Source organism: Cupressus sempervirens, chromosome 8 (genome assembly GCF_028749045.1).
Source record: "Cupressus sempervirens isolate cs-2001-9-10 chromosome 8, ASM2874904v1, whole genome shotgun sequence".
Lineage (NCBI taxonomy): Eukaryota > Viridiplantae > Streptophyta > Pinopsida > Cupressales > Cupressaceae > Cupressus > Cupressus sempervirens.
Window position 1 is genome coordinate 616,933,199 of NC_143125.1, and position 22,573 is coordinate 616,955,771.

General features: G+C 33.7%; 1 pseudogene; it reads right to left on the reverse strand.

Moving 5' to 3' along the window:
• Positions 1-1,529: 1,529 nt before the first annotated feature.
• Positions 1,530-18,705, reverse strand: LOC149543941 (uncharacterized; annotated as a pseudogene).
• Between the last annotated feature and the right edge of the window lie 3,868 nt (positions 18,706-22,573).

Genomic DNA, 22,573 nt, shown 5'->3' on the forward strand with positions numbered 1-22,573 from the left:
GAAACACACACAAAAAGGGTAACAAAGTTTGGGTAATGCTTCAAGCAACATGCACAAACAGTAAGAGAGTGCAATAGATGAGAAGCACTTGGACAAAGGGGGTTGATGGAATGAGGTTACATGCACAGACACTAGCTTATATCCAAAAATTGTGAAAGGGGTTAAAAAAGAGTGTATCCTAAAACAAAAAATGTTCCAATTGTTGACCAATGAACATACTTGTTGTATAGTTATAGATATTGTGATCATTCATGAACTTGAACAACTGACACCATGTTAGAAATAGTGTTGTGCAAAAGGATTAAAAAATAGAGGGAAATGGCCATGAAATACACATGATTTATATAGCTACATTAAATAGCCCTTTGCTTCATAAATCACTTCAACTCAATCATTACATTGTACAAACAACCTCATCATATGTCACTTGAACAAACCTATCATGTACAACATGAGGGAAAAATCCAAAAAATTAGATCTTAAAATGTTACAATAGTACAAACCTCATGGAAAACACATGGGATGAATATATGTAATCAATTATTAGCCCTTTCCAACATTCCAACTTTATGATAATAATTTACTAGTCAAAGTCCAGAAAATTGGAATGCAATGACTGCAAGTATTCTTGGGTATCTGTTACAAGAAACCATGGTTTTGAAGCAAATTAAGAGCATTAGTCTTGTAGCCAAAAAAATGAGCTCAATAAACACTTTTGAGATGGTCATCTCTTGATGATCATGGATAAATCATTTATAGGTTCTCCTACTTGTTTTAAAATATACTAGCTGTATTTCATATTGATCAACTCTAGAAAGAAACTAATTTGAGAAGAATTATTTTCTATGACACTTCAATACTTTAAGAAAGGGCACATGAGAGTGTCTTGTTTTCAAATTTGAACCCAAAACACATAAGGCAATAAAAATTGTAAGAAGGAACAAAACAAAATAAATGTAATCTCATGAGGGCACAACCCTCTATACTAGACTCTATTAGGCTACAATATGACCAATCAGCTTATAGGTGATTCTAGAAAGTTCTTTACTATTTAAAGCATAAGCTGAACCTAACTAATATATACCTACATCATTTTTAGTGTATTCAAAAATTTTCCAAGTGACCATATCAATGCTCCATATACTCTCATTAGCTACAATGGAAATCAACAAATGGAATAAATAGCTATAGAAGCAAATAGATTAGAAGCACCATGCCTTGGTTGCCAATCTTAGCAATGCAGTGGTGAAGATTTGATATCAAAACTAATATTGCTACATTGCCTTGGTCTATGGTTCCAATGAAGGTAAATATAAAACCATCAACTTGTAGGAGAAATTGAATAGTTGAAATTAACTTATAGTCATAGAGTAGTCCATTCTTAGGCCTATTATAAATGTGAACTTATGCATGCTTGATACACATAGACATTTACATATCTAAAGATACTTGTCCCAATTACCAGAAAGGCCAAGGAAGAAAATAAAATATCAAATTGGTACAAACACCTTATTGGTTTTCAAATGGACCTATAGGAGCTTCAAGGCTTTCAAACATTCTTCATGTTCTGGTTCTTTCTTAGGAGGTGTGTAGTGTCCATGCAGGTCTTCAACAACATATTCCTAAAAATAAAAATAGAATACAATGAAAAAATAAATAAATAAAAGATAAACAAAAATTTGAAATAATAAAGATGAATGTAGATAATTATTTGTCTTGTAGATCTCAAAGTCCAAATGAGTTTAAAAAATCACCTTTGTGAGTTCCCTCTTTGTCAATATGTGATAGTGTCTTTTCCATATCATTTAAATTGCCATTGTTGCTACTGGTAGCCCATAGGCAATGCCAAGGATCACAAAAATAATTACAAAAATAACCAAGAGAGCACCACAAGCTTCCATGGATGCTGGAAAACAATCCAAAGTATCTCATCTATAACAACAACTATGGTATCCTACCATACATGGATCATTGTTATTGACTAATGAACAGTGCACTATCAGTCCTCCAATACCCATAATTATGAAAAAAGTAAAAAATCCTATATTTTGAATTGAGTTGAATTATTCAAATTGTGTGCAAGAAAAGATACAATTTTCAAAAAAAAAAATGTAATTCTAACTTTATGATCTGCAACAATCAATAACAAATAATGGATATGTAGACAACCTATTTGAAAAATTGAATCAAAATATAAGAAACAAACCAAAACAATAGTAGAATGGTATGGGATGCTTGGACAATAGTCGATCCCATCCATCGCTGAAAGAATTTATGAACTCCCCATTTGTGTCCATCAAGTATGCAATACTTCCCATAACAACAATTGTCTACAATAAAAAATGGGAAAATGATTTAGCTCCACTTCTACATATTATGTAGTGAGAACTTTAAACAAAATGTGAGGAAATGGTGACACCACTGAAAGTATTGTTAATGTTGTAATTAATTTTCATGGCCGACTGAAAGTAATAGCCATTTTCCTTCTATTTAATGAAAAAGAAAATATCTTATTTGAAAGTCAAAAAACTACAACTAGAATCACTGTATAGTTAAAAAGGGTGGTAAATGAAAAGAAGCTACATTTGCAATAAGATTAACAATATATCTGAAGGCCTACCATTCCCCTTCTACTTTAGAAAATGTGAACAATGAAATTTTATTACTCACAAGGATTCTCTGGCTTAGAATGAATAATTCTACATTTTTGTTCTATTCTCAATGACTAAATGGGTTTAAAAAAATCAAATCTTACAATGAAAAATTTGCTATGCTGTTCATTTTAAAAATTTGAGTGAGCAATAACTACTCATAGGGTGGTTGAAAACTCAGTTGGTTACCACAAGAAAAAAATATTTATATCATAAAATTATTGTATCACTCATTCAAGAATCAATATCTTCTAGTATTTGTTCTTTAAGCTATACTATGATGAACATAGCAATGCCTTAGGAAATGCATTGATTCTAAATGTTATCTCAAGGGATAATGAAAACAAGTTGATATGTCACTGTTTATTTCCACTAGTGAAGAATATATTTATTTCATGGTGTATACTGATTACACATGCAAGTATTATTTAATTGACTTGAATTTTTATGTAATGGTATATGTTAAGAAGAGTACCAATGTTGTTGAATTACCCTATCGATGTAGGTGGAGGTTTGGGTAAGCCAAGACATGGATAGAGGGGGTATAAAGTGTAGACTTTAGATTACATGTTGACATCATCCACTCCAACTCCCAAGTGATGGTAGCTACAAATTCTTCTACTCCACATCCTTTGGGTTGCTGATTGAGATAAGCTTGGTAAATCCTCTATGACTGGGATTCATCTATTGGTTAAAGCCATTGGTTTCATTCAAATGGAAATGTTCTAAAATTAAAGAAAACACAAACTTGCAAACAAACAAATATGGGAAAGGAAGACCCAACTACAATTTAACCCACAGTTGACTAAGAGTTAAGACTAGTTAAGGTAACTGAGATTTAATTTTACAGAGGTTAAAGAGCTTTTTTAAAACTTTAGCCACCACCACGGATTGTAGCTATGGTTTAGTTTAATGGTAAATTGTAATTTGACACATTAATCATCAAAATCACTAAGGTTGAGACCTGGATGCATGATGTTATGAAAATTTAATAATAATATGCAGTCTAGGATTCAGTCATAAAACATAATCTAGATGACTCTATTTTAGACCTTAGATGATCATAAGAAATTTAGTGTCCTCTTCAAATGATTCATAAGAGTAATTTGTAAATTTAAAGGGGGAAAGAATTCTTCAGATGATCCAACTCCCTGATCTTGTATTACATCTTTTAGAAACATGCATCTATGTAAAAAAAGAAAAGAATAAAATGAGGATACATATCGATCAATCTAAAATAACATTGGGATAATAGATTATAATGCATCACAATGGAGCTTAATGTTAGAGTTTGAGGAATAACTATACCAAATATCTAAATTATGAGGATCAATCAACCCTCATACAAACATTTTGGAAAAACAAATTAGAAATAATCAAAGTAAGCATACCTTTAGATAGCTTAATTTGCAAATTAGAGGTTTCTCTCTAGAGATTCTCTTGTAGATTTCAATGGAACTCTTATTCTGTAGTTTTCAATGTGTGAATGTAGAGGGAGTGGCTGGTTATATATTGAGTTCAATAGTTGAGGATGTGGGGGGTAGATTCAGCTATACCAGCCCAATTCTTTTCTACCCCTACTATTATTCACCCTAGGCCTACATGCAAGGAGCCCAAGCATAAGGATGAAGAAGTAGGAAGCAATGATATCCTAAATCTATTTTGATGGAAAATGTTAGGATGAGTGATGATAGTTTGCAGGGTTAGAAGAATGCAATGTTGCAAATTCAAATTAATAATTCTATAGATCATTTGGAAGTGCCTAGAAGAAAAGTTAAAATTAAAAGTAGAGGATGTATGATATGGATGATCAGAAAAGTCATCTTGAATCTAATGCATTGAATGTTAATGATTATCAACGAACTAAAAGAAATAAAAGGAAAAATGTTGAATCGGTTGCAATAAGAGCTCCACAAGATAGGATTGTGGAAGTTCTGGGGTGTAGATAAGAAATGAATTTGGGCCTAATGCTTATACTAATTCTTTAGGAATAATGAAATAGAAAAATGAATGATGAAATTGTTGTTGTAAGTAAAGACCTTGTGATCACTATTAATAATGCCTATGCATGATGTGTGTAAGAACACTTATTTACTAGTAGTTTTGCAATGAGTTTGGCTTGTTGAAGTAATGATGAGAGCTATGCTATAGGGAATTATTTTAAAACAAGGAGATGCACTATCAAAGCTACCAAAGTTTTGTAGATTACAAAATTTTGAACCATTTCTAAAGAATTCAAAAGTGTGCCTTCTAAACAAAAATGAATTTGAGAGAGTAAGATTATTATATGACAATTTTTCCATAACCCAAATTCTTAAGAATTTGTAATGCTCCTACAATTGTTAGGTTGAGGACCACAAATGTCTCACCTATAGGGGAAATGTAATTTGGGGTAGAGGAAAGTAGTTGTGGCACACGACTGAACTAGGAAAGTAATCACATTATTCCTTATTTATAATCTTCATATGCTAATTTAAATTTGGAGAAAAAGGTTTTCATATTTATCACTTCTCCAAATGTAAATGAAAGTAAAAGTCTGCTATGGTTGACATTTTAGATTGTATGGACAACTACATTTGGAAATTTCAATAATGCTACATTTTCAGTTGACAACATATTTGTAAATAATATTGAAATATGTTTTTGACATTCTTGATTATGTGAATTTGACAATTTTACACTGTAAGTACAACCAAATTGTTATATGAAATCCAATGAGATAAAGGCTTAAACTAATTGTAGAATCAAATGAGCATTAAAGTTGCTTGCTATTAAGGCCAATGGATCTTTGAAAAGTAAACTACTGATGGTCTGATCCTGATTAGTTAGATTGTAGTCCACTTCATACTGGTTTAGTGTTCAATAGCACAATTTATGCATGTGAGTTCCTAAAACAATTTGGGCTACCATGTTTTTGGTTGTAAGGTAGAGCTATTAACCTTTAGATGATATTATTGCTATAATTAGAAATGTCATCCCTTAACACATAACATATGAATGATAGCTCCCAAAACATTTTGGAGTGTCATGTTTCTGGTTGCAAGATGGAACTTAGATAATCTAGCTATAAGTGGAAATGCCATTCCATGACATAAAATCTATGCCTGAGATCTACCAATTTTTTTTGGAGTACCATGTTTCTAGGTGCAAAACTAAACCATTAGGTAATTCTCTTGCTATGATTGTAAATGTCATTCCATAACACAATTTATGCTCTATAGCTCCCAAATCAATTTGGATTATCATGTTTTTGGTTACAAGATAGAACCGTTAGGTGACATGCTAACTACATTAAAAAATATCATTCCATAACATAATATATGTTGGAGGTTGGATTCATACATGAATTTCAAATAAAACCCAAAATTAGGGTTTACTTCAAAAACAAAAATACTATAAGGTCTACATTATCCTTAATCTAAAGAGCTTTGCACACAGAAGATAAATAAAATGAAAGATGTGGATTGAAAGCAAATGCAAGAGCATATTCAAAATGTCATTTGACACACTATACATGATTTGGTTGCTGTATGAATATGAAGGAATTTAATAAATTTGAAAAATGATATTAATAAGCACTATAAAAAATCATAAAGAAAATTTAACAAGAGCAACAATCTATATGCTTGCGCTCCCAAAATATGACTGACTCCAAGATTCAGGCGGAGTTGCACAAGCGGCGTCAAGCTAGGGACAAGAAGTCTTGCTACCTGCCAGCTAGATCAATGTCTCCCTCCTTCCTTGATTGATCTTCTCATCGACAGTGAGTGCCAACCAAGGATTGGAACAATTTGTCAAGTAGGAAAGGAGGAATGAAAGGTAGGGGAACTCTTTCTTAAACTACTAGATGGGATTCACGATCTAAAAAGTTAGAGTACCACTTCATATCTTTTCCTCATAGGTAGGTGGGATGGTCAATGAGGAAAGCTACCAAAATGAGAAAAGCCCACCCAATGCAAATGAATTTGAATTTTGGTACTACCCATGCTCATACCTACAAATGAATGAAATTTTTTATATTTTACCTACATGGGAATGAAACATTTTCTTTTTTTCTAACATTGGGTTGGTCAAAATTCAACTTGGGAAAACATAGGTTGGTCAAAATTTTGACCAAATCAGGCATACAATTTTTATTTTCGACAAATATGGGAATGAAAACCAAAAAAAAGAAGGAATCATAGGTTAGGTCATAAATTTTGGTAGAAAAAAAAGTGCAAATATACTAGTGGAAGGACAAAGCCAGAAGTGATTCACCAATTCACATGTAAATTTTTATGCCTCTATTACTACTGCTACTGTTGTTTAGGCAACTGGCATAGAATTTGTATCCCCTTAATAATTTTGTGGGATAGGGTTTGGGAAACAAGTTTTCTTAATTTTTTGGGATAGGGTTTGTAGGATGAATAATTTCTTAGATTAACATTATTCATGATGATTATTTTCTTGCAGGGGGCTGTGAATCATGGTATTCATCTAGATGTAGTGGAGAATGCAAGAAAAGCAGCAAGAGGAAGGAAAAAGAGATCAGATTGCTAGTTATGGATGTATAAAGGGCTTCAAAGGGCAAAATACTGATTGGGTGGATTTACTCTATGCCTTCCTATCTCCTGATTCTCTCAAAGCTCCTCATCTTTAGCCCTCAATGCCCATAGACTATAGGTTAGCCAGATGTCTCTTAATGACTAAGAGATTTGGTAGATGCATTTCCGAATTCCTTTGTATTAATCAATAGATAAAAGAAGGCTAAAACATTCAAGTTTTTTCAGTACTTCCACATATAATATCCTTGGAATAAATAGAGCATAGTACTAGCATCTCTTATTCAAGTTTGTGAGGAGGATTTAAGTAATGTAAACATGTTTTTCAATTGATAACATAGAGCATATTAAATAGTGTGGTGCCATTCTATTAGTTCATCCATAAAAATGTCTAGTGAGTTTATCCCCTTGCATACCTATCTAATATAATAGCTGGGGGTATTTGTTTTTCTATTAAAATGTTTTTAAAAATTTATCACAACTTTTCAAGCTAGTAAATTTTGTATCGCAACTTTTTGCCACTCATTTGATTTACCCTTCTGTTAATCTTTTCCATTCATGTTTATTGCAACTTATTTTTAGATGATCACATTCATAAGTCAGATCTTTCTCCAAGAGCTTAATCAACCTTATATTTTGGCTATTTGAACTCTTATTTTGATTCATTGTTTGTTTACGTTGCCATTTAATTTTTTTCCTATGTGAAAGATTTTTGTGATTAAGCACCCTGAGTTTAAAGGTTGAGAAATATAGCTTATGGTGTGAGTTAACTATTTAGGTTTGACTTTGCAGCTACAAGAGGTGTTTTTTTATGGTTGGATTTGGCTGTACAAAAAGATATAAAAATTGTAAATATTATTTATAATGGCCTAAACTTTTCATTTTGTTGTCCAGGTTTCCTAGTCCACTATATTATTTTTATCAATAGGGCTAGTTCTTGAAAATCTTGCATCTTTCAAATATACGCATTACACCTAAATGTAGAAACCCCTGTGGGAGTATTTCAAAATTTTGAAAATTCAATACATATTTTTGGCAATGTAGGAATTAGAAATTTCTTGCTATCCCATAAGCTCTTGTCTAATGGAAATGGTTGTATTGACTGGCTTCTTTTGGATATTAATCAGCAACAAAAAAAGGGTGCTCTCCCTTACAAAACTATAGCCTAACAACTAGAAACTAGAGCACACTAAAAAAAAATCAATATCAAAAACTACACTAGAGAAAAATGACAGATTGTAAGCTATAATTGATAGTACATAGTCCAATGACATATTTATAGTAGAATCTAGGAGTAATCTGTAAGTGGATGAAATGTTTACCTAGGAAATGAAGTGTAGCAAGCTAGTAGCTATGCTGGGAAGACTAAGAAGTAGTAAGATGTTCTTACTAGAACCATAGTCCAATTTACCAATCAACACGAAAATAAAAAGAGTTTTCACAAAAAGCCCCTATAGACAAGCATAATATTAAGAACAAAATGGATTTGGAGAGATATGCATGGCCAATAGATTTTATGTCACATCCCAATTGATGGAGCACATGGCTCTAGTCATCCATAAATAACTTGAATAGTTCATTATATTTTCATTCATTCTCAACATCCTTACCTAATACTTTCTACTACATGAGACGCATAGAAGTTGTTGAACTATGTATCACATAGAGGTTGAATCTCAAGAGACTCCCTATCTTCCTTTTGAGGTTGATAATCTTGGTCTTCAACCCTCCTAATTCAGCCCTCAGTGTGATCAACTTAGTGGCTGTGATTTGACAGTCGGTATGGTTTCCTTTGATAGCATATGTACTAATATTCTCTTCCTCCGACATTATGTCTCTTGTTAAGTCTATAGGCTCTACTCTCATTTAGAAGGAGGTTGAGACTATTATTTTTGGTCAAGGTGTTAAATCTGGTGTTCTTGGTGCAGACTCTAGTTGAGGTAAATCTAGTGGTTTTGGTGTTGAGACCACTAATTTTGGACAAGGTGAGATACCTTGTGCTATGATTGTTGGTGCAAATCTGGGAACCAAAATCATGGAGTTTCTTCTTGTTCATATTATCATTTCAAGGACTTAAATAAGAAGTAATATTTATTCATAATAATAGCAACGAACCTATTTTAGCAATTTCTAAAGTTTCCAATTACCTTACTGGTGTAGGAGCACCACACACAACCAAGCTAAAGTTGAAGATTATAGAGACCCCAAAGACCCTCAAAACAAACCAAAAGGATGGAATGTATAAACAGGGTTTTCAAACCAATTGGAAGGTTTTAGAACCTATAATGATACTAAAATAGTGTATTCCTTGGCAAGGTTCATTCCATGAATACCATCTTCTAAAAAATGCTCAAAAATGATCATAGCTATAGCCAATTTTTACCAAAATGAATGATCCCATCTAGTTGTGTTTTAAACTAAAACATTTTGATACCTTATAGAATTTGCAAGACCATTGCTCAAATTCTTGATCATTTTTGTTATGCATGTAGTTGCAGCAGTTCATTGTACATTATAGGATTACCCATTACCATAGATGATTATTCCCATGTTGGCTGAAGATAACAAAGGAGAGGTGTCATTGATATTTTGTATTTTACCTCATTGTATTATTCCTCATTGTGACACTCTCATACCCTTTAATTGTTTTGTATTTTACCTTCTAAGGTCTTCAATATCTATTTCTACTCATTGTGAATTAATGTCTTTTAGAGACTCATTCCATGATTTATGACTTTAAAACCTATACCATATTTAGTTTGATAAGAATGTTTTTTCTTAACTTTATTGTATTATACTTGACAATGAAACCATCCAAAACTTTTCATCAATACAATAATGACATATTTTCTTTCCGAGAAGCATTTTCACCTAAACATTCCCATATTTGCAAAGAAAGGGGGATCCATTTGCATGAAACACATTAGTGCAGACAAAGTCTAGTTCGGGTCAATAACACCATCATTGGGTATGAATAAAGCATAGTTCAAAGATACCTAGTGAAGGTTATCCATCTAGGCACAATACCATGAAGAGAAAATTTGTTTCACCGAAAGAAAATGCTACCATGGAATTCAAGAAAAAAAAAAAAGAAACAATATCTATCTAGTCCTTGTTGAGGATAGAAATTATATAGAAAACATACTAAGTGTATGAGTTCTTGAAACCCTGCATGCTATCTAGTGTTTAGCAGCTCCGTGAAATAGCATAATTTTTGACAATCTTCATATAGGTTGAAGTTGTCTTTGCATGGTCTTGTATTGCTAGAGAATGATAACCTCTACAAAATTATTTTCAACTCCATCCATTCCAAAGTAAATTCATTTCCATGTTTAAAGATCCCTAAAACAAAAAAGAAAACAAGTCTTATCCTATATGTGTCTTCCTATTTGGGTTTGAGTTTTCTTCCAATACAGTCTTCCATTAACTGTGCACAAGTACTAGCTGCCATGATATTACAGACATAAAGCTTTAGTAGATAATGAAAACTTTAACTATGTGTATTATCTCACTAAGGTTAAATTCTTCATTTATTAAACTCCCTTGAAGAAACCTACAACATGCCTTTGGCAAGACTCGAGAAAATGTAGAGGTCAAAAAACTTCCTTTTTGACTCTCTAAACTATTACAAATTATGGGAATGTGGAAATGACCACATCAAGATATTCAAATTGCAAGTGATGTAGTAGTATAGTGTGGTGGTATTAGAAAACACAATAAGAGTTTGTAATTTCAAAGGTTTAGGTACTCTAGCCTATCAACAACCTCTAATGCTAAATTGTCAAGGCTTTCACAATACCACACAATGATGGATTTGGTTTCATAGACTCACAACTAATACTCTATTACAATTCCATACCCCTACTTCACAAAATCTCCTCAAATTGAACCTAAAAGCCCAATACTCTACCTATTAGTCCTACTACATACTTAGAATGTAAATAATTCTACCTTTTCAAGATAGTTGAAAATGTAATGATGCTTACTTATGCCCTGTTTGGTGTACTAAAACACATCATAGACTTTCTTATGTTTATTTTGGACTAGCACAATTAACCTTGACTAGTGCCCTATTTTTATGCATAAAGGTTGACCTATTAACAAAGGAACTACATGATAAAATCACCTAGCACTTCCTAATATTGGGTAGCATTTTCTTATATCATCAAATGGTCAACTCCAAAAGGAATTAGTCCCAAGAGTCCTGCAACTCTTGATCTCCAATTCTTGACTCCAACCCTGATTTTGCTAGGGCTTCCTCAATGTTCACTGTCCACCCAATCCTGCATCCAATTGGTGATGGATTCACATTTATTTTAATCCATTGGAATGTTCCCAAGCTAAAAATCCACTCCTTCTCAAGAAACTCATTCACTGCCACACAATGCATTCAATTATATCTTTACACTATTCCTTAACTGTGATCATTTCCATCAAACACAAATCTGCATATGCATAGTTAGAGTTTTATGATACATGTTAAGTAATGTTATTCCATGAATGTTAGGCTGCTATGTTCATGGAATGACCTTCATTCTCCCTAAGGTATTACAACAAGAAGTTTCAATAAAGAGCAACTGATTGAATTATAACTAATGCGATAGTAACTTACTATAATATGAAATTGAATAGCAAAAGACAACAAAAGATGAAGTGACTTAGTCAAAACATATGGAGATCCAATCAAATTAGAATTCAAAATGGAGTCGATTTGTAGAAAATAGAAAGATTTTTCATTTGTGGTTTCTTGTTCACCAATACATAACTCAATCCTTCTTCTCCCCATGTCATAATAGAGACTTCGTCTCTCATATAAAAGACCCCCCATAACTACTTAAGAAACTAACTCAACCAACTCCCACTTGTTGAGTTGAATGTTAACCATACAACCCAAAACTTCTCAATCCCTAAACTAGCCATTACTTTTTTTAAATATTTAAATTTTAAATAGCAAAAATGGCTTTATTTTGATGCTTCGCCTTTTTTCTAATATATAGACCTATCCCATGCCCCTTCTATACTTATTGAAACATTATTAAAGCTTGGACTTTAGTCCGTAAGAGGACATTACACAATGAAAGGAGTCTTTTGAGGACATTATAATATGATTGAAAAATTCCACTATTTTAGTATCATTATAGGTTCTAAACCCTTCCAATTGGTTTGATAATCCTATTTATACATTCCATCCTTCTGGTTTGTTTTGAGGGTCTTTGGGGTCTTTATAATCTTAAACTTTGACTTGGTTGTGTGTGGTGCTTTTGCACCAACAAGGTAATTGGAAACTTTAGAAATTGATAAAATAGGTTCATTTCTATTATTATGGATAAATCTTATTTCTTATTTAAGTCCTTGAAATGATAATATGAACAAGGAAAAACTCCAAGATTTTGGTTCCCATATTTGCACCAAATATGCCTTTTTGAAATAACATTTCACCCCAAACACTATTCTTTGGTACCTTTAAAGTGGGTCTTAGTGCATTAAGCAGTTAAACACTTGATGAAATGCATGTACAAACATTCATAGCTTATTTATATTCTACCCGTTAGTGGGAAAATTCATGCTATTGTTAGAGCTATTGAATTAAAAAGGTATTTCACCATAAATCCACCTTTTCATCTTGACTAGGTGATTAAGCATTGGGCACTATGATAAAAAAAAACTTTTTAAAGCCATATCAACCTCAATTTATGGTGAAATTTTCCTCTAATCTACTCTCATCCATGCTTTAACAATCTAATGCCCACAATCATTTGTTTAATTGAGAATTCCCTCCTACTAACAACATGTAGTGGTTTGTACTAACATGCAAAGGTTGTTCACCTTCAAAACATGTTGATTCTATACTTTTGTAGTGAGTCATTTTTGTTAGTGAATTCATTGAATATATAGCAACCTTTCCTTATTCTCTAGTAGGCTGTGGTCCCTCTTCAGAAGGAGGAAGCTTTACACATATTTCCCTTTACACAGCCAGTGTGGTGAGTTTTACCCCAACTAAATGCTACCCAGAATGTTACAATTATTATTACAAAGTAGCATCACTCTTTTGAAAACCTTTGAGAACTTCTTCGTATAATCTTTGTAAAAAGGTTCATTGGTTTGTGCCAAAAACTCAAGCAAGGAGAAAGAGACACTAAAAAAAGAATTGAACCATAGGGTCCAATCTTTGAAGGTAAGTAGTAATTAATCTAAAGAAATAATAGAAGTTCAATAGATGTTAATATTTTATAGAATCTTATAGATCGTGATCTAAAACATTATGTGTTCTTGTACAAAAATATGTGATAGTTGTGACATCGCGCAATGAACATGGTGAGGGTTGTAGCACACAACCTTTGTATAAGTAACACTTTCTTTGTTTGTTTTTATCAACATTATAACAATTAACTCTTTTTTTTAGATGCTTCTAGCTAGTATCCCATTTTATCTTTATCCATTGCAAATTTCTTTGCTAACAATATTGTATACTTCAGCTCACGATGAAGTGTAGACGCCTCCTTCAGTCTGCGGTCCAATATTGCCTTGTGCATTGTCAGCAATAAGGAGCATGCAAACATCATCATCTATGCCTAGTACAATTGGTAAAACCTTGTTTTGCTATATTGCATAATGTGCTAATCATGCATTGTTCTTTTTTTGGGTGGATTTTTTACTCATGTACCTATTTTGTGCACTAATAGATAGACCTTTAGTTGATAGAGCAATAGAGAGCAGCACTACTAAAGCTGATCCATTTCCTAGAGCACTCTATGTGACTAGTACTAGTTCATTTCAAGGGACATTATTGCTGAATAAGAAAACTTACTTTTAAAAAAAATTATGAAAGCTTCCAGGTGCTTTAAAATTGTTATTATTTAAAGTGTAAATTTAGTTTACCTATACATAACTCATTTTGGACTAATAATCCCTTTATGTTTTTGTAGGTAATAATGTTTTCTTTGACCATCTTTTTGATATGACATTGAGGCTATTTGGACCCACAATATGTAAAAGGTACATAGTTTTATATCATTGTTACATAATTTTTCATTTCTTCCATTTATTGTACTATATTAAATTTATTGATCTAATAATTTTTTTAATAAAAAAGGTGAAATTTATAGGCTTCTAAATTAAAAAATTAGCTAATTACATCTTTTGAGGACTTATTTGGAAAAAAACATTTTTGACACTGCCCTACTTCTGAAAAGAGCATCAAGGCATATAAAGACTATGAGGGATAAATATAGAAGGGGTCTTATGGAGAACCCAAAGTACAAGCATCCTACTATGATTCCATCGATGGAGTGAAATGAAATAATAGAAGATGCAAAGGACAAAAGGCTATGTGAAAATAGAGTAAATGAACCAGCATAGGGTAAAAGAAGGTATGTCATGATAGTATTAAGTACACTATAATCATGCACTAATTAGCGATCTTTGTAAATATATAATATAACATGTTTGAAACTATTCATAGATTGTAGGACACATCCATGGCTACAAAAGTGAGACTAGAAAAGGTTGACCAACACAAACTTGGCTCTAGTAGCTATATGAATCTTTAGTCTCGACTTGTATGTAGCAGAAATGAAATTTCATATATATATATATATATTTTTAAGATAATGTTGCAAAAAATTTTGTTTAATGAAATCATACATAGAAAAATGATGATGTTAAGCAAAAAATAACAGGCACATAATTCAATGTGGAGCTCATAGATGAAGATAGAAAAATTGCCTTGAAGGAAGGCTATAAGTCATGGCTTCATGCCTAGGCCAAGAATCTAAAAGCCTTACCCAAGAATGTGGTGCACCAAATAAGACATAGGTTTTTTTGGTTAGATGAAAAGTAAATAAAATTGAATAGTTGAGAAAATTATTTTTTGGTGCTAGTTTTGAACATAAATTGACTGCATAACAATGTGCATAACATTTTACTATAGCCTTCATATCCTATCATAGAACCTTCTCGTAATGAAGGCCATGATGTGCATTATAGTGGTGGAGGTATTAATTTTCTATTAGAAATTAATTATACAATTATGAATATAATTTAACATCAATTGCAAGTTGATGTGTATCCTTTTTTTGAATATTTTAGAGCATGTTGAACATCACGGTGAAGGAGCAAAGCATGTTCCAAGTGTTTAGCATGTTGACATGGCGACGGATCAAAATGTTAATGTACATGATGTGGCATTGTTAGGTAAATAAAATGCATGTTATGTTGTACTAGTACTTAATTATAGACTTGTAATAGTTAGAAAAAAAAAAAGAGTATGCCAATTTAACCCATTTACTTGTTCTTGCAACAAAACCCCCTTTAGTGTAGCAGCCTCTTGCTCCTCCAAAGAGGAGGAGCCATCATAATTTCACATTATATGTTCCAAAAGAGGAGGATAATGAGGAATATATTGATTCTCCTATCAGCCTTTTTCTTAACAGAGCTAAGAAAAACAAAAGGAAGAAATGATGTTTTCAAAATGGTCTTTGATAAACCTTGTTGGATAATGAAAGAACTTTTTAAAAAGTAATTATCTATGAATGTTGCATAGTAATATTGATTTTTATTTTATGTTAATGAATATTGTTATGTGTTAATGAAGTCTTGATTAGTATTGTGTATTAATGAATTTTATATCATATTAATGAATGTTATGTGATTTTACTGATTGAATGTTATAGTTCATAAATGGATGGATGAATGAATGAAGTATGTAATTAGATGATAGTGGGTAATTTAGATTGATGGTAGGGGGAGGGGGGTGAGGCTAGATGAGCTTCCACCTTCACATGGTTGGCCTTGTTAAGTAGAGAATATTGTAGTATTCTTGAAACCAAGTGAAGCTCAAACTAACATACCAAGGAATCACAAAATCCAAATCAATCTACCTCTATCTTCTCATCCAAATAAGTCATCTTTTCCACCACTTTTTGCATATTCAGTATTCTATTATTCACAATCTTGATAATGGAAACCTCCATCTTGTCAATAATTTATTCTTATCCTATCCTTTTTTTTTAAAATGCATCTATTTCTCTCCTACCATAACTCCCATATGAAAATAGATGGTGTTCCACTTCACAAGCCACCATTCAAATAGTTCTTATTTTGAATACATGTTTGTCTTTGGTCTTAGCTATTTTGTAATTAGGTAATTATAGCCCTCCTTAGTGTTCTAGTTTGTAGTAGTCATTTGATAGTTTCTCTGAACAACCTCAACCCCATAAGAAATCCATAAACCATAGTTGATGAGGACTACTAAAGCAACCTTCATTTCTACATCCAAACCAAGGTAACCCATTTACTTTGTTTTTGTATACCATGGAAAGACTCGTAAGGTTATCTCCATATTAAAAATTTATTAAAATAATTTATCCTCTTTCTCTTTTGGTGCTCAGAATTGGTATTGCTATTCAAAGATGGTAGTAGAGAAAACAGTGTGTGAGTATGTGATGTTTAAAGGTAGCCTTCATTTGATAACATTATCGGGGTATGTTTTGTTTTGTTTGTTACTTTTGTATCTAACTTTAAATACCTTTCTAGGTTTTCATATATGTTTATAGAATTCAATAGAATGGTCTTACTCGAACATAATTCATGCCTATTTTTTGTGATTTCTGATATTAGCCATTGGAATTAGTTTAATGTAACTCTAGGCAATTCATTAGTAGTGCAACTAGAATTTCCTTCACCTTGCAGTCCAATAAAGAAATTGCCTATATTTGAGAAGCATGTCCCAAAAATCAATATTGATAAAGGTGAACATCCAAGTCCAGTGTCTATTCTAGAATGGTTGCAAGAGTAAAATGCAAAAATTTTCTCAAAAGTTGTCAAGTTACTTAGTAATTTTTGTTGACAACTTTTCACCAATGGCTAATTTTAGTTAAAAAGTTGGTTGAAAGTAGTTTGGAAGGCTTAGAATGTATTTAAACACTCATGTAAATGCCCAAAAAAAGATGGTGTGGAAGGATCTGGGTTGTAAGACAAAAAATTTGATAATGCGAGATTTTCTCTACAAATTGGTGGCTGCAAATCTTCTTTCTGATTGAAATCATATTGGACATAGTAGAATACTATTCTAACATTCATTTGAAATGGTTTGAAGCTCATTTAAACCATTATGTTCAATTCACCTTAACTATTCCTATAGACTATTATATCTGATAGTTTCTTTGTAGTTTGAGGGTTATCATGTGGATATGACACATTCTACTTTATGTGACAACTGTTCCAACTTGTGGAATGGGTCTAGAATGGTTTATTATAGGATGTTATAACACTAGGAGTGTAAAGGAGATCATGGAGATTACATGTTAATACCCTAAGGTAGATGGTTAAAAGGGAAATTGTGCATTCTTCATGCCATGTATTGGTCTGAGTGAGATCATTGAATGAGAAGGTTATTTTATGAATGATTATGTACCTTCTTGTACAACCATCTAATATCATTTATAATATCCATTTTTTAATTGCACCCCCTTTTAAGGCCCCAATAACTAATTTGGAATTCTCATTAATCTAGAGCTCTCTCCACCTATTTTATCTAGTATCATTAATCCCCATAGCAGTTAGGGCCCTAGCCTTAGCCAAGTTGTTAGTGTCTATCTTGAAGTCCTGATCATATAGACCTAGCGGCTTCCCCCATGCATCTTTAAAACTCAACCACCTGCAACTTTTCCAAGATTCCCTTTAGTAGCTCCATTTAATTTCAGCTTCACCCACCTATGCTCTGACTTTTTCTACTTATATGTCTTATTGCTGCCTTTGGTTAGAGAGGGAGCCATCATGAAGCCCCTAAAATTGGTCCACAAGTTTTCCCAACCCAATTCTCCTTCCCCTACATTCTAATCATCTTTCTTATGAATCTCTCCAAATGCTTTAATGGTGTTGACCAACCTATCCCATATCCTATCAAAATTCACCTCTTTGCCTTAATTGAGTTCCTTTCAAGCCAAAGACTCCCAATAATGATTGCCGCAACCACATTCTATATTATTTTTATGTCCAAACTAGTAGAATTGGTATCACACAACTCAAAAAGTTTGCCCACAATTTTTTGAATCACCCCACTTGAATGCCAATTTAGCCCAGAAATGACTCCAAATCAGCCATGCAATCTTGCAATGAAGGAAAAGGTGATCACTATTTTCCTCTTGAAATTTACACAACACATCAAGTCTTGCCCAATACCCGAAGTCTATCCCAAATTAGGGCTCTTCTTTGCCAAGACATCCATCAAAAAACATTTATATTGGTTTGGAAGAACTTTTTCCAGATCATTGGATTTCCTTTGGAGCTAGCATTAGAGAAATATTTGATAAAGTGTCCTTGATCATCTCCATACCACTGTCCTCATTCATCTCCCCTACCAGAGGCCACTTGGCCAATCTCTCCTGAATCTCATCACATGTGAATTGTAACTCAACAATAGCTACTTTCAGCCTTTTCCAATGCCTGTTTGGAGGGGGCCTTACAATGGAGTGCTCAGCCTGAGTCCCCTCAACTTCCTCAAAATGTGTCATCACGGGGACAAAACATTGGTGCTCATTAAAAGCACTATCTTCCATCCATTGGTCCTCCAAAATTTATTCTTGTCACCTCTACCTCATCTTCATTTTATATCTGGACTCAAGAAATTGCAATAGTTTCATAGAAAATATCAAATACTTGAAGCTCCAGGCAGCTTACAAGTGAAAAGATTGTCAACATTGTTCATCAAATACTTAGTCTATATGACTTTGCTTCATAACTTATCCAAAATAAATACGAAATTAAAATCCACATGCAAGAGAATAGACAACATACCCACAAAATTGTGACACAAGATATACCCTGGGAAACCCTCATTGAGGGAAAAACCCAGCCTCCAAAAGCATCCATCATCATGTATTATTCAGCAAAAATACCATTGCCATACAACCATGGAAGCCTTCATGGCCATAGCCACAACCGAGCAAACTATGTGAACAAGCATGAATCCACACATCCCATGCCATGCTTTCAAACTTCACAAATGCTCCCTTGGCTAACCTATCAAGCCTTGTCCCGCTCGACTCTTGCCTTTTGTCTTCTCCTTGTCACTCTCTCTTTTTTCTCTCTCTACAACAACTACCCTTGTGGTTGCTTATATAGTAGCAAGTCCCACAAAACCACTAAGTGGTATTACATAAACCATGTGCTAAAACCATGTGCTACCTAACCCACTGACCCCACATTTAGTATTGGGCATTTAATTCTTTTCCCCAATATTAAATAATTACATAAAATATTTTCACAATGTTACAATACAACTCATCAAGAATATTCCAGGGGAATCTTTACATGTTGCACATCCATCTAGGCACAACATTACATAATAAAAAAATAAAAAAATAACAATATTATGCAATGTGTGCAACACTCATTATCTCAACAATCTCCCACTTGTTGTATACATTGCATAGGGTCATTCTGTAGCCACATAAATGAACAAGGGAACAATCCCTCCCAGCACATCCACCATCATGGATCAAAATACACCAAGTGCTCCATCCTGGTACCCGCAAGAAAATCAAAGTATCCAGCATCTCAAACATGAATGATCTCACCTCCTATTATGCCACTGCCACTGGACATACATAGAAGCCATCCAAAGAGAAAACCACCCAACCTGTCACATTAGAAGATCATAAAATCCTATACCAACTGAAATTCCAAGCACAAAAACTTGATCCAAAAGGTAATCACATGTATCCATAGTTGTCAAAATATCCATAGCTGAAATAGCACCCACAACAAAGTGCCAAACCCATCCAACTATCCATACCTCAAAGGTATAACAAGTGAATCTCATATCACTGACATATCCAATCTATAACCTGCAATCACAAGCCTCAAGAGCAATACCTGCCACATATATACCAAGAAGCTCCCACTGCAAAAGATAATATCAAATCTATAACCAATCCACTCAACACATCTAAAAGAAGTGAATCCATGTAGCATCAAGGACATCCACAATACATAAACTGATATCTTGCAAGAACAACTCTCAAAACAAGTCTCCAATGCTCTCCCAAGTTCACCACAACCAACAGAGGAAAGAGAAAGAAATAACCATGTCATCTCTCACATGACATACATGAGCACAAACTAGTGATCACAATCTTTAACCAATCTCAAATCCAATGTAGGCAAAACTAAACATCCAGGAAGATAACCAAGACCAGAGAAACCATGCAAATCATAACCTGTATCATGTCCCTCTACACGCACCTCTAGATGTAAACTGTGCAAGTATGATCTCCTCCATAAAACCCCAACAAGAAGCCTCAACAACACCCAAACCATACCATATAAATCATCATGGATGTAAGCCTCTCACAAGAAGATCAAACTCATAAACCCATTCCTAAACCAAGGAATAACCATTCCTAATCCAAGGAAAATGCCCAAATATAAAACCATCTCCCAAACTCAACCAGCATAAAAACATATGCACATGGAGATAACCAATGCTAAACCATCTCTCAAATGAACCCTCAAGAACTAACTCATGTACCATAGCTCAAGATCCATATCCATGAAAGACAAGCATAAATATAATGCAACTGAGAGAAAAAAATGGGCTATACCTCTCAAGTAGAAAACCACCGAGTAGATCAAGAGTGGGGAATGAGAATGCTCATCAAGATACCCAAGTCTCCAACCAAGACTCATCTAAGAACAATCTCCTCTCAGGTCCATATCAGGTGACTGCCCCTCGGGCTTCCTGCTGAAACCATCAAGCGTCCCAACAAATACTTCTCTAATCCAAGAGAAATCAGCATCACCACCATCTCTAAGTATCCATGAGCACCTGTAACCAATCAATCCATGCCAACTCCAAATGCAACATAGCAATATCATGAAGTATCCAGCTTATGATCAGTGTACTCAATACCAAGAAACTAAACCAAAATCAATGTCAAAGTTTCAACCATGGCCTCAGGAACATAAACATGACAACATGATCTTACCATCTCAACTAAAAAGAGATAACATGCTCCATATGAACACACCATAACATGTCACAACTCTAAATGCATATCAAGAGTATACCATGACATAATAATGAAACCATCCTCATACCAAGGATGACATGTAGAATAAAAACATAAACCACACCTTTACCAAGAACCCTGTGAGTCCTCAAGATGCAACCATCTCCACACACCATGAAGAAAACCATCTCCACATACCAGGAAGAACCATCTCCACACACCATGAAGATAACCAAGAACCCCATGAGTCCTTAAGATCTATCCATCTTCACACACCATGAAGATAAAAAGTGTACCATGCAAATGTCAAAGACGCTTCTGCAACAACAGGATCTAAGACAAACCTCCAACATCTGCAAAAACTCAATAAATATATCAATGCCAACAAAAATCCCACTCAACTGTGGTACCAAGTCACTTGTGGCATCATAAAATCCATCCTCTCCAAACCAAGAAGATATAAACCAAACCAGGAACTAATCCTACACTCACCCCATCACTGTCACAAGCTCCCACTAAACCATGTATCCAAGCTATCCATGACATAATGATGAAAAACCCATCCTCTAACCATGAGAATCAACCAAGGCATCAAACTATCAAAGAACTCAAAGTGCACATCATGAGCTCCTCAAAAGAAACTAAATAACCATGATCCTCAACCAAGAAGATATACCACCATAACCAAATCAGAAAATCCAAGCTAATGAAAATCAAGGATGTACCTGTATATCCAATCATGTCATGCCAAAATCCATGACACCATGATCACATCCATGAACCGAGCATCTGGCTTTCAATAGGTCCAACCTGTCAGCATAGTCAACCACAATCCTTTGCCATGACTGTATCTGGTAACAACATCTCATCCCTTCTACATGAAGATAAAATTATAAAATCATATGACTTAGGGCATAGACAACCCAAATCCAAGCCACCAATCTGAATATGCATCAATAATGAAAGATCAATGGGCAAAGACAACCCATAACCAAGCTATAAATGCAACCTGTAAGTATAGACCGCTTACAACACTACACAACTTGTAGATCCAACAAGTCATCATGCATATCCAAACCAAACACTAATAACCATATCATCATGAGACCAATCTGAAATATGAACTGAGTATACAATGACATCAAATCTTAAATCTCCAATGCCATCAACTCACAATGTTACCATAGTCAAAATATACCTATAAACTATTCAGATAAATATATCACCAAATAAATCATTCCAAACCTACACCAAATCTGAACCATTGTGTAGATCTCTCCAAGAGCTTTCTGTTGACTACTCGAAGTCCAAAATCTGACTCCGTATGCCCAAGTTATGCCCTAATCCGTTCTCAAAATAAACAACATCT